The sequence below is a fragment of the Dendrobates tinctorius genome, unplaced genomic scaffold (genome assembly GCF_039654945.1).
Source record: "Dendrobates tinctorius isolate UK_male_01 unplaced genomic scaffold, ASM3965494v1 ptg000086l, whole genome shotgun sequence".
Lineage (NCBI taxonomy): Eukaryota > Metazoa > Chordata > Amphibia > Anura > Dendrobatidae > Dendrobates > Dendrobates tinctorius.
In genome coordinates, this window is record NW_027361754.1 from 4980895 (window position 1) to 4995134 (window position 14240).

General features: G+C 45.3%; 2 long non-coding RNA genes across 2 annotated transcripts; one reads left to right on the top strand and one right to left on the bottom strand.

Moving 5' to 3' along the window:
- Positions 1–1445: 1445 nt before the first annotated feature.
- On the bottom strand, positions 1446–14232 carry LOC141097636 (uncharacterized). The gene is made up of 3 exons (XR_012234017.1): positions 14105–14232; positions 4660–4809; positions 1446–2393 (listed from the first exon to the last, which is right to left on the bottom strand). It is a non-coding gene; the product is annotated as an uncharacterized lncRNA (long non-coding RNA).
- Positions 8258–11897, top strand: LOC141098036 (uncharacterized). Its single transcript, XR_012234121.1, has 3 exons — positions 8258–8441; positions 8542–8691; positions 10957–11897. It is a non-coding gene; the product is annotated as an uncharacterized lncRNA (long non-coding RNA).
- Positions 14233–14240: the final 8 nt, after the last annotated feature.

Sequence of the window (14240 nt, forward strand, 5' to 3'; positions counted from 1 at the left end):
GCACTAGTTATAGGGCACAGTAGTAGAGAGGTGGCACTAATAATAGGGCACAGTAGTAGAGGGGCGGCACTAATTATAGGGCACAGAAGTAGAGGGGCGGCATTAGTTATAGGGCACAGTAGTACAGGGGTGGCACTAATTATAGGGCACAGTAGTAGAGAGGCGGCACTAGTTATTGGGCACAGCAGTAGAGGGGCGGCACTAGTTATAGGGCACAGTAGTAGAGCGGCGGCACTAGTTATAGGGCACAGTAGTAGAGGGGCGGCACAAGTTATAGGGCACAGTAGTAGAGGAGTGGCACTAATTATAGGACACAGTAGTAGAGGAGTGGCATTAATTATAGGGCACAGTAGTAGAGGGGCGGCACTAGTTATAGGGCACAGTAGTAGAGGCGCGGCACTAGTTATAGGGCACAGTAGTAGAGGGGCGGCACTAATTATAGTGCACAGTAGTAGAGAGGCGGCACTAATTATAGTGCACAGTAGTAGAGAGATGGCACTAGTTATAGGGCACAGTAGTAGAGGGGTGGCACTAATTATAGGGCAAAGTAGTAGAGAGGCAGCACTAATTATAGGGCACAGTAGTAGAGGGGCGGCACTAGTTATAGGGTACAGTAGTAGAGAGGCAGCACCAATTATAGGGCACAGTAGTAGAGGGGTGGCACTTTATAGGGCACAGTAGTATAGTAGAGAGGGACGGCACTAGTTATAGGGCACAGTACTAGAGGGGCGGCACTAGTTATAGGGCTCAGTAGTAGAGGGGCGGCACTAGTTATAGGGCACAGTAGCAGAGGGGCGGCACTAGTTATAGGGCACAGTAGTAGAGGGGCGGCAATAGTTATAGGGCACAGTAGTATAGTAGAGAGGGGCGGCACTAGTTATAGGGCACAGTAGTAGAGGGGCGGCACTAGTTATAGGGCACAGTAATAGAGGGGAGGCACTACTTATAGGGCACAGGACTAGAGGAGCGGCACTGATTATAGGGCACAGGACTAGAGGAGCAGCACTGATTAAAGGGCATAGGACTTGAAAAGCAGCACTGATTAGTGGGCATAGGATTAGAGGAGCGGCACTGATTATAGGGCACAGGACTAGAGGAGCGGCACTGATTATAGGGCACAGGACTAGAGGAGCGGCACTGATTATAGGGCATAGGACTAGGAGTGGCACTAATTACAGGGCACAGGACTATGAGTGGCACTAATTATAAGGCACAGTATTGGATGGGCGGCACTAATTATAGGGCACAGGAGCAGAGGGGCGGTAAAATTAAAGGGCACAGTAGTAGAGGGGCGGCGCTAATTACAGGGCACAGTAGTAGAGTGGCGGCACTAGTTATAGGGCACAGTAGTAGAGTGGCGGCACTAGTTATAGAGCACAATAGTAGAGGGGCGGCATTAATTATAGGGCACACATGCAAAGAGAAAATATGAGTAACTAGGTGAATATAATGAAAATACGTCTTTATTAGTTAACATATGTATCACATAGTACAAAAATACAGAGAATAAAATGACACCACAGGATAGAAAAACAGAATAACCCGGGAAAAGCACCCAGCCACAAGATGTCAAGTAACACAGCAGTATATATAGAGTATAACCACATCCATGTAAGTAACCAGTGTCTGCTAGTTCCCCATCTCCCCATTGGGAGATCACTGCGCCACATTATAGATCTAATATGATCACCTAGTGTGCACAAATAGGTTTCACGTGGCGAGTTTGAAGAGATATCTTACCAGATATACATGGAGGCTGAGTAGACCCAGGACCAGGTGGGGAAAACGCCCGACGCGCGTTTCGCGTGACTACAAGCACGCTTTCTCAAGGGAAGTATACCGGGGAGTGCGCACAGGACCTTCTTAAGCCCATGTGACTAGTCACATGGTTCCCAATCGGCCAATCAGAGCGGTTTGGCGCGTCGCATGCGCACTGTCCACCCGAAGGGCCAGACAATGCAGGAGAAAGCGTCATACGTTGCCCCGGGCAGCAGGGGAGGAGAAGTCCCCGGAAGCCCGGAGGAAGGCAAAAGACACTCCTCCGCATGTCGGCCACAAACAGGGACAGTGGGCATGCGCACAACCACTGACACCAATGAATATAAGTATACATCATATAATACACCGGAAATTGGGCATAGATCAAAAATGGACAGAGATATATAGTCACATAAAAAGGCAACTGCAGATAAAGAGTACTGAGAGATTCAAAATATGACATTACAATACATTTACTCTCTTCAAATTACAGCGTCCCAGAGTCGTCCATAGACACCAATGTCCAGAGTTGATGAACATCCAATGTAGATATTGAAATTAGGGCCAGTGGGACCGCCAAATATAATTGCAACAAATAAATCCAGTTGATGGATGAAGAAAAGGTCCCGCATAAACTAAGAGAGGGAATAAGTGAGACGTATATCAAAAAAACACATATACAAAAACAAATAAAAAATAAAACACACCCCACAACCTGGGATATGGGAAAACAGTTGGGAAAAAGGGGCATAAAATAAATAAATAAAAGGACCAAAAAAAAGGCCCAGTATAAATACATTCCATATTCAGGATACCCTACAGGAAAGAGGCAAACGACAATGATTCATTAAGCCCTTTAGGGGCCATTGTATCAAGTGTAATAATCCATTTGGTCTCAATTTGGGCCAACCTACGTTTATAGTTCCCCCCCCTTACCCCTAAATGTACTTGATCAATCCCTCTAATTTTGAGGGAAGTTGATTCGCCATTATGGTATTGTCGAAAATGACGGGGCAGGGCTTTAAGGAGGGACATATCGGTCACTGTCTTGGATGCACAAATGTCCCGCACGTGTTCACGCACCCTCATCCTAAGCTCCCTTGATGTAAGTCCAATATAAATTTTTGGACTGTCACATGTAGCGTAATAAATCACATTCATACTGCCACAAGATATTCGATGGCGTATATTGAACTGTCTCCTTCCATCTGAGGTATTGAAGGTGGTGCAGCGCAGCACATTTGTGCATGCAAGACAGTGACCGCAAGGTATAGAGCCAGGTATAGGGCCCCTAGAGCCAAATGGATTAACCTGTACAGGTCGATAATGACTCTGCACAAGGAGGTCCTTGAGATTTTTAGATCTTCTCGGAGTCATTGAAGGATATGATCCCAAAGAAACTCCCAGGGAGGGTTCGGTGCCCAAAACAGACCAGTGTTTCATGAGGATCTGTCTCATATCCTCCCATTGATGGTTAAAAGTAGATATAAATCTAATAGGTTCCTCCTTATTTAAATGAGAGGGCCTTTTCGAGGATTCCAAAAGACTGCCGCGTGGTGTTGCCCTTGCTCTTAAATAACCTTTTTTGATACTTCTATTTGAGTATCCACGGTTCAGAAATCGCTCCTTCAAATCAGCCGATTGAATCTCAAATTTGGTATCCGAAGAGCAGATCCGCCTCGCCCGTAGGAACTGTCCGACCGGGACAGCCCCTATGGTGGAAGGGTTGTGGGCAGAGGACGCATGAACCAAAGAATTAACGGATGTCGGTTTGCGATAGACATCCGTCTGAATATAACCAGAGTGATCAATACTCATGGTAATATCCAGAAAACTAATTTTAGTGGCATCATAAGAATAAGTCAAATGAATATTAAATTCATTATGGTTCAGCATCCTCATAAACTCCCCGAGCTGTTGCACCGATCCGTCCCACAAAAATAAAATATCATCTATATATCTGTGCCAACACAGTACATGGGAAGCGGCCTGCATGCCTGCGTCGCCAAAAATCAATCTCTCCCACGATCCGAGGAAGAGATTAGCATACGCAGGCGCACAGGCCGCGCCCATGGCTGTGCCGCGCTTCTGTAGAAAAAATTTGTCTTTAAAAGTAAAAAAAATTGTGGGTAAGGATAAAGCGCAACAGCTCGAGGATAAGCCCACACAAGGGGCCACCCAGATCGGAAGCGCCCAGGAAGAGGCGGACTGCCTCCAAACCGTGAGAATGTTCAATGCACGTATAGAGGCTTTCTACATCGGCAGTCACCAACAAAGTCCCTTGGTCCACAAAAACACCATCGACCCTAGCCAGGGCGTCCGTAGTGTCACGTATATATGATGGTAAAGTTTCCACCAACGGTTTTAAATAAAAGTCAATAAATTGACAAATAGGATCACAGAGTCCGTCAATGCCTGACACTATAGGACGCCCTGGCGGGTCAAGGGCGTTCTTATGGACCTTGGGCAACAAGTAAAAAGTTGGAATCCTCGGATACTTGGTCACAAGACCATCAAAGACCTGCCTTGAGATGACATTATTGTCCAGTGCCTCCAGGAGGATGCGCTGGAGGTCGAGAGAGAAGGTCGCAATTGGGTTAGACGGTAAGCGTGAGTAGGTATTAGAATCTCTTAATTGACGAAAGGCCTCACGCTCATATTTATCGTGAGGCCAAACGACAATATTCCCCCCCTTGTCCGCTGGCTTGAAGACCACATCAGTAAGCTTTTGTAGCTCTTGTATGGCAATACGCTGGGCATGCGTGAAATTATCATATCGACGCTTAGTCGATAGTTCTTTGAATTCCTCATAAACCAATTTAGTAAAGACTTCAATGGCCGGACATAGCGACAAGGGGGGGAATTTTGTTGACTTAGGAAGAATGGATGTTGGAAACCTACTTGTTAACGGAGCTGTTTGCTCATCCAATAATTCCTCCAAATTACGAAGAGCTTCTCTCTCGACCTCACTGATCATCTCCCTGGAGGTCCTCCTGGCATGTAATTTACGCAATAAAAGTTTGCGTGAAAATAAGTGCAGGTCCTTTATGGCTGTGAAGAAGTGGAAAGAGTTAGTTGGACAAAATGACAAACCCTCTAGACAGAACTTCCAATTGTACTTTGGACAACACATGTGTAGATAGATTAAGTACCTGTACACCTCCCTGGGATTGGGACACCTTTCCTGTGTTAGACTTGTTCTTGGTAATTTGTCTTGTCATGATACGCTTAGTTGTAGAGACAAAGCCTGAGGGGCCCGTATTGGAAGAATTTTTTGAACCATACTCATTCTCTCCAGAAGTGTTTGCCCTCATAGAAGCAGACCTTGATCGAGAACTTGAGAAGCTCCTAAATTGCGGTCTAGAACGGTCTTGGGGATTTCGCCATTTATACATACGTGCTAATTTTTTATCCTCCACATCTCTCTGGAATTTTTTAGCTTTAGTGGACTGGATTTCTTGAGCCCACTTCTGAGAAAGGTCATCCATTTCCTCATTAAATTTTTTTAAAAGATCACTAGACATATCTGTACGAAGAATAACCTGTAGAGCTTCCATCTCAGTTTCAAGTGACACCAAGGAGTCCTGATTCATTTGTTTCAGAAGTTCCATAAAGCCTCTGGAGCATGTATTAATCAGGGTTTCCCATTTATTCATAAAATCATCATCCTGAATAGGGAACGATGGGAAAACCTGTATACGTAGACCACGTGGTATTAGGTCTTTATGTAAATATTTTTCTAAAAAAGCATGGTTCCACCAAATACGAGTTCGTCTACGAAGTAGGTCCTTAAACTGTTTTGTAATCTCCTGAATTGCCCCACTAGTCCCCCCTGGGCCCCCTTCTGTATCATCCTGTAATGTGTCATTAATAAGTGCACGCCATGTCTGATCACGGGCACGAAAATCCATGTTAAGGCTGAGGTAGGCTGTGGAAAACACAGAAACAATTATTAAATGCAAAAACCTCAGTGACATTATCACTATGTCAAAAATAGGGTTTAGGGCTATAAGTAGCCACCCTAGTCAGGAAAACACCTGAAACACCCACTCCAATAGGTATACATGCAAAGAGAAAATATGAGTAACTAGGTGAATATAATGAAAATACGTCTTTATTAGTTAACATATGTATCACATAGTCCAAAAATACAGAGAATAAAATGACACCACAGGATAGAAAAACAGAATAACCCGGGAAAAGCACCCAGCCACAAGATGTCAAGTAACACAGCAGTATATATAGAGTATAACCATATCTATGTAAGTAACCAGTGTCTGCTAGTTCCCCATCTCCCCATTGGGAGATCACTGCGCCACATTATAGATCTAATATGATCACCTAGTGTGCACAAATAGGTTTCACGTGGCCAGTTTGAAGAGATATCTTACCAGATATACATGGAGGCTGAGTAGACCCAGGACCAGGTGGGGAAAACGCCCGACGCGCGTTTCGCGTGACTACAAGCACGCTTTCTCAAGGGAAGTATACCGGGGAGTGCGCACAGGACCTTCTTAAGCCCATGTGACTAGTCACATGGTTCCCAATCGGCCAATCAGAGCGGTTTGGCGCGGCGCATGCGCACTGTCCACCCGAAGGGCCAGACAATGCAGGAGAAAGCGTCATACGTTGCCCCGGGCAGTAGGGGAGGAGAAGTCCCCGGAAGCCCGGAGGAAGGCAAAAGACACTCCTCCGCATGTCGGCCACAAACAGGGACAGTGGGCATGCGCACAACCACTGACACCAATGAATATAAGTATACATCATATAATACACCGGAAATTGGGCATAGATCAAAAATGGACAGAGATATATAGTCACATAAAAAGGCAACTGCAGATAAAGAGTACTGAGAGATTCAAAATATGACATCACAATACATTTACTCTCTTCAAATTACAGCGTCCCAGAGTCGTCCATAGACACCAATGTCCAGAGTTGATGAACATCCAATGTAGATATTGAAATTAGGGCCAGTGGGACCGCCAAATATAATTGCAACAAATAAATCCAGTTGATGGATGAAGAAAAGGTCCCGCATAAACTAAGAGAGGGAATAAGTGAGACGTATATCAAAAAAACACATATACAAAAACAAATAAAAAATAAAACACACCCCACAACCTGGGATATGGGAAAACAGTTGGGAAAAAGGGGCATAAAATAAATAAATAAAAGGACCAAAAAAAAGGCCCAGTATAAATACATTCCATATTCAGGATACCCTACAGGAAAGAGGCAAACGACAATGATTCATTAAGCCCTTTAGGGGCCATTGTATCAAGTGTAATAATCCATTTGGTCTAGTCACATGGGCTTAAGAAGGTCCTGTGCGCACTCCCCGGTATACTTCCCTTGAGAAAGCGTGCTTGTAGTCACGCGAAACGCGCGTCGGGCGTTTTCCCCACCTGGTCCTGGGTCTACTCAGCCTCCATGTATATCTGGTAAGATATCTCTTCAAACTGGCCACGTGAAACCTATTTGTGCACACTAGGTGATCATATTAGATCTATAATGTGGCGCAGTGATCTCCCAATGGGGAGATGGGGAACTAGCAGACACTGGTTACTTACATAGATGTGGTTATACTCTATATATACTGCTGTGTTACTTGACATCTTGTGGCTGGGTGCTTTTCCCGGGTTATTCTGTTTTTCTATCCTGTGGTGTCATTTTATTCTCTGTATTTTTGGACTATGTGATACATATGTTAACTAATAAAGACGTATTTTCATTATATTCACCTAGTTACTCATATTTTCTCTTTGCATGTATACCTATTGGAGTGGGTGTTTCAGGTGTTTTCCTGACTAGGGTGGCTACTTATAGCCCTAAACCCTATTTTTGACATAGTGATAATGTCACTGAGGTTTTTGCATTTAATAATTGTTTCTGTGTTTTCCACAGCCTACCTCAGCCTTAACATGGATTTTCGTGCCCGTGATCAGACATGGCGTGCACTTATTAATGACACATTACAGGATGATACAGAAGGGGGCCCAGGGGGGACTAGTGGGGCAATTCAGGAGATTACAAAACAGTTTAAGGACCTACTTCGTAGACGAACTCGTATTTGGTAGAACCATGCTTTTTTAGAAAAATATTTACGTAAAGACCTAATACCACGTGGTCTACGTATACAGATTTTCCCATCGTTCCCTATTCAGGATGATGATTTTATGAATAAATGGAAAACCCTGATTAATACATGCTCCAGAGGCTTTATGGAACTTCTGAAACAAATGAATCATGACTCCTTGGTGTCACTTGAGACTGAGATGGAAGCTCTACAGGTTATTCTTCGTAGAGATATGTCTAGTGATCTTTTAAAAAAATTTAATGAGGAAATGGATGACCTTTCTCAGAAGTGGGCTCAAGAAATCCAGTCCACTAAAGCTAAAAAATTCCAGAGAGATGTGGAGGATAAAAAATTAGCACGTATGTATAAATGGCAAAATCCCCAAGACCGTTCTAGACCGCAATTTAGGAGCTTCTCACGTTCTCGATCAAGGTCTGCTGCTATGAGGTCAAACACTTCTGGAGAGAATGAGTATGGTTCAAAAAATTCTTCCAATACGGGCCCCTCAGGCTTTGTCTCTACAACTAAGCGTATCATGACAAGACAAATTACCAAGAACAAGTCTAACACAGGAAAGGTGTCCCAATCCCAGGGAGGTGTACAGGTACTTAATCTATCTACACATGTGTTGTCCAAAGTACAATTGGAAGTTCTGTCTAGAGGGTTGTCATTTTGTCCAACTAACTCTTTCCACTTCTTCACAGCCATAAAGGACCTGCACTTATTTTCACGCAAACTTTTATTGCGTAAATTACATGCCAGGAGGACCTCCAGGGAGATGATCAGTGAGGTCGAGAGAGAAGCTCTTCGTAATTTGGAGGAATTATTGGATGAGCAAACAGCTCCGTTAACAAGTAGGTTTCCAACATCCATTCTTCCTAAGTCAACAAAATTCCCCCCCTTGTCGCTATGTCCGGCCATTGAAGTCTTTACTAAATTGGTTTATGAGGACTTCAAAGAACTATCGACTAAGCGTCGATATGATAATTTGACGCATGCCCAGTGTATTGCCATACAAGAGCTACAAAAGCTTACTGATGTGGTCTTCAAGCCAGCGGACAAGGGGGGGAATATTGTCGTTTGGCCTCACGATAAATATGAGCGTGAGGCCTTTCGTCAATTAAGAGATTCTAATACCTACTCACGCTTACCGTCTAACCCAATTGCGACCTTCTCTCTTGACCTCCAGCGCATCCTCCTGGAGGCACTGGACAATAATGTCATCTCAAGGCAGGTCTTTGATGGTCTTGTGACCAAGTATCCGAGGATTCCAACTTTTTACTTGTTGCCCAAGGTCCATAAGAACGCCCTTGACCCGCCAGGGCGTCCTATAGTGTCAGGCATTGACGGACTCTGTGATCCTATTTGTCAATTTATTGACTTTTATTTAAAACTGTTGGTGGAAACTTTACCATCATATATACGTGACACTACGGACGCCCTGGCTAGGGTCGATGGTGTTTTTGTGGACCAAGGGACTTTGTTGGTGACTGCCGATGTAGAAAGCCTCTATACGTGCATTGAACATTCTCACGGTTTGGAGGCAGTCCGCCTCTTCCTGGGCGCTTCCGATCTGGGTGGCCCCTTGTGTGGGCTTATCCTCGAGCTGTTGCGCTTTATCCTTACCCACAATTTTTTTACTTTTAAAGACAAATTTTTTCTACAGAAGCGTGGCACAGCCATGGGTGCGGCCTGTGCGCCTGCGTATGCTAATCTCTTCCTCGGATCGTGGGAGAGATTGATTTTTGGCGACGCAGGCATGCAGGCCGCTTCCCATGTACTGTGTTGGCACAGATATATAGATGATATTTTCTTTTTGTGGGACGGATCGGTGCAACAGCTCGGGGAGTTTATGAGGACGCTGAACCATAATGAATTTAATATTCATTTGACTTATTCTTATGATGCCACTAAAATTAGTTTTCTGGATATTACCATGAGTATTGATCACTCTGGTTATATTCAGACGGATGTCTATCGCAAACCGACATCCGTTAATTCTTTGGTTCATGCGTCCTCTGCCCACAACCCTACCACCATAGGGGCTGTCCCGGTCGGACAGTTCCTACGGGCGAGGCGGATCTGCTCTTCGGATACCAAATTTGAGATTCAATCGGCTGATTTGAAGGAGCGATTTCTGAACCGTGGATACTCAAATAGAAGTATCAAAAAAGGTTATTTAAGAGCAAGGGCAACACCATGCGGCAGTCTTTTGGAATCCTCGAAAAGGCCCTCTCATTTAAATAAGGAGGAACCTATTAGATTTATATCTACTTTTAACCATCAATGGGAGGATATGAGACAGATCCTCATGAAACACTGGTCTGTTTTGGGCACCGAACCCTCCCTGGGAGTTTCTTTGGGATCATATCCTTCAATGACTCCGAGAAGATCTAAAAATCTCAAGGACCTCCTTGTGCAGAGTCATTATCGACCTGTACAGGTTAATCCATTTGGCTCTAGGGGCCCTATACCTGGCTCTATACCTTGCGGTCACTGTCTTGCATGCACAAATGTGCTGCGCTGCACCACCTTCAATACCTCAGATGGAAGGAGACAGTTCAATATACGCCATCGAATATCTTGTGGCAGTATGAATGTGATTTATTACGCTACATGTGACAGTCCAAAAATTTATATTGGACTTACATCAAGGGAGCTTAGGATGAGGGTGCGTGAACACGTGCGGGACATTTGTGCATCCAAGACAGTGACCGATATGTCCCTCCTTAAAGCCCTGCCCCGTCATTTTCGACAATACCATAATGGCGAATCAACTTCCCTCAAAATTAGAGGGATTGATCAAGTACATTTAGGGGTAAGGGGGGGGAACTATAAACGTAGGTTGGCCCAAATTGAGACCAAATGGATTATTACACTTGATACAATGGCCCCTAAAGGGCTTAATGAATCATTGTCGTTTGCCTCTTTCCTGTAGGGTATCCTGAATATGGAATGTATTTATACTGGGCCTTTTTTTTGGTCCTTTTATTTATTTATTTTATGCCCCTTTTTCCCAACTGTTTTCCCATATCCCAGGTTGTGGGGTGTGTTTTATTTTTTATTTGTTTTTGTATATGTGTTTTTTTGATATACGTCTCACTTATTCCCTCTCTTAGTTTATGCGGGACCTTTTCTTCATCCATCAACTGGATTTATTTGTTGCAATTATATTTGGCGGTCCCACTGGCCCTAATTTCAATATCTACATTGGATGTTCATCAACTCTGGACATTGGTGTCTATGGACGACTCTGGGACGCTGTAATTTGAAGTGAGTAAATGTATTGTAATGTCATATTTTGAATCTCTCAGTACTCTTTATCTGCAGTTGCCTTTTTATGTGACTATATATCTCTGTCCATTTTTGATCTATGCCCAATTTCCGGTGTATTATATGATGTATACTTATATTCATTGGTGTCAGTGGTTGTGCGCATGCCCACTGTCCCTGTTTGTGGCCGACATGCGGAGGAGAGTCTTTTGCCTTCCTCCGGGCTTCCGGGGACTTCTCCTCCCCTGCTGCCCGGGGCAACGTATGACGCTTTCTCCTGCATTGTCTGGCCCTTCGGGTGGACAGTGCGCATGCGACGCGCCAAACCGCTCTGATTGGCCGATTGGGAACCATGTGACTAGTCACATGGGCTTAAGAAGGTCCTGTGCGCACTCCCCGGTATACTTCCCTTGAGAAAGCGTGCTTGTAGTCACGCGAAACGCGCGTCGGGCGTTTTCCCCACCTGGTCCTGGGTCTACTCAGCCTCCATGTATATCTGGTAAGATATCTCTTCAAACTCGCCACGTGAAACCTATTTGTGCACACTAGGTGATCATATTAGATCTATAATGTGGCGCAGTGATCTCCCAATGGGGAGATGGGGAACTAGCAGACACTGGTTACTTACATGGATGTGGTTATACTCTATATATACTGCTGTGTTACTTGACATCTTGTGGCTGGGTGCTTTTCCCGGGTTATTCTATCCTGTGGTGTCATTTTATTCTCTGTATTTTTGTACTATGTGATACATATGTTAACTAATAAAGACGTATTTTCATTATATTCACCTAGTTACTCATATTTTCTCTTTGCATGTATACCTATTGGAGTGGGTGTTTCAGGTGTTTTCCTGACTAGGGTGGCTACTTATAGCCCTAAACCCTATTTTTGACATAGTGATAATGTCACTGAGGTTTTTGCATTTAATTATAGGGCACAGTAGTAGAGGGGCGGCACTAATTATAGGTCACAGTAGTAGAGGGGCGGCACTAATTATAGGGCACAGAAGTAGATTGGTGGCACTAATTATAGGGCACAGTAGTAGAGGGGCGGCACTAGTTATAGGGCACAGTAGTAGAAGGGTGGCACTAGTTATGGGGCACAGTAGTAGATGGGTGGCACTAATTATAGGGCACAGTAGTAGAGGGGCGGCACTAGTTATAGGGCACAGTAGTAGAGGGATGGCACTAATTATAGGGCACAGTAGTAGAAAGGCGGCACTAATTATAGGGCACAGTAGTAGAGTGGCGGCACTAGTTATAGGGCACAGTAGTACAGGGGTGGCACTAATTATAGGGCACAGTAGTACAGGGGTGGCACTAATTATAGGGCACAGTAGTAGAGGGATGGTACTAATTATAGGGCACAGTAGTAGAGAGGCGGCACTAATTATAGGGCACAGTAGTAGAGTGGCGGCACTAGTTATAGGGCACAGTAGTAGAGGGGTGGCACTAATTATAGGGCACAGTAGTAGAGGGGTGGCACTAGTTATAGGGCACAGTAGTAGAGGGGCGGCACTAGTTATAGGGCACAGTAGCAGAGGGGTGGCACTAATTATAGGGCACAGTAGTAGAAAGGCGGCACTAATTATAGGGCACAGTAGTAGAGTGGCGGCACTAGTTATAGGGCACAGTAGTACAGGGGTGGCACTAATTATAGGGCACAGTAGTAGAGGGGTGGCACTAATTATAGGGCACAGTAGTAGAAAGGCGGCACTAATTATAGGGCACAGTAGTAGAGGGGCGGCACTAACTATAGGGCACAGTAGTAGAGAGGCAGCACTAGTTATAGGGCACAGTAGTAGAGGGGTGGTACTAATTATAGGGCACAGTAGTAGAGAGGCTGCGCTAGTTATAGGGCACAGTAGTAGAGGGGCGGCACTAACTATAGGGCACAGTAGTAGAGAGGCGGCACTAATTATAGGGCACAGTAGTAGAGGGGAGGCACTAGTTATAGGGCACAGTAGTAGAGGGGTGGCACTAGTTATAGGGCACAGTAGTAGAGGGGTGGCACTAATTATAGGGCACAGTAGTAGAAAGGCGGCACTAATTATAGGGCACAGTAGTAGAGTGGCGGCACTAGTTATAGGGCACAGTAGTACAGGGGTGGCACTAATTATAGGGCACAGTAGTAGAGGGGTGGCACTAATTATAGGGCACAGTAGTAGAAAGGCGGCACTAATTATAGGGCACAGTAGTAGAGGGGCGGCACTAACTATAGGGCACAGTAGTAGAGAGGCAGCACTAGCTATAGGGCACAGTAGTAGAGGGGTGGTACTAATTATAGGGCACAGTAGTAGAGAGGCTGCGCTAGTTATAGGGCACAGTAGTAGAGGGGCGGCACTAACTATAGGGCACAGTAGTAGAGAGGCGGCACTAATTATAGGGCACAGTAGTAGAGGGGCGGCACTAGTTATAGGGCACAGTAGTAGAGGGGTGGCACTAGTTATAGGGCACAGTAGTAGAGGGGTGGCACTAATTATAGGGCACAGTAGTAGAGAGATGGCACTAGTTATAGGGCACAGTAGTAGAGAGGCGGCACTAATTATAGGGCACAGTAGTAGAGGGGCGGCACTAGTTATAGGGCACAGTAGTAGAGGGGTGGCACTAATTATAGGGCATAGTAGTAGAGAGGCGGCACTAGTTATAGGGCACAGTAGTAGAGGGGTGGCACTAGTTATAGGGCACAGTAGTAGAGAGGCGGCACTAGTTATAGGGCACAGTAGTAGAGGGGTGGCACTAGTTATAGGGCACAGTAGTAGAGTGGCGGCACTAGTTATAGGGCACAGTAGTAGAGGGGCGGCACTAATTATAGGGCACAGTAGTAGAGAGGCAGCACTAGTTATAGGGCACAGTAGTAGAGGGACGGCACGGTCCTGCTCTTTCGCGCACACATAACACTATTTCTGTGTCGGCACGCCCTGTGGCGGTGTATACACACCACACGCACGCTCATATACACACGCACGCTCATATACACACGCACGCTCACCATGGACCGCGGCCTCCTCAGGTCAGTAACGGCCCTCGTTCTCCCACTTCCCTCACAGCAGCGCCACCTGCTGGTGACTGGCCTCTTCCCTCTCACTGCTGCCTGCGCGTGACGTCACTGACCGGGCTTCTGCAAG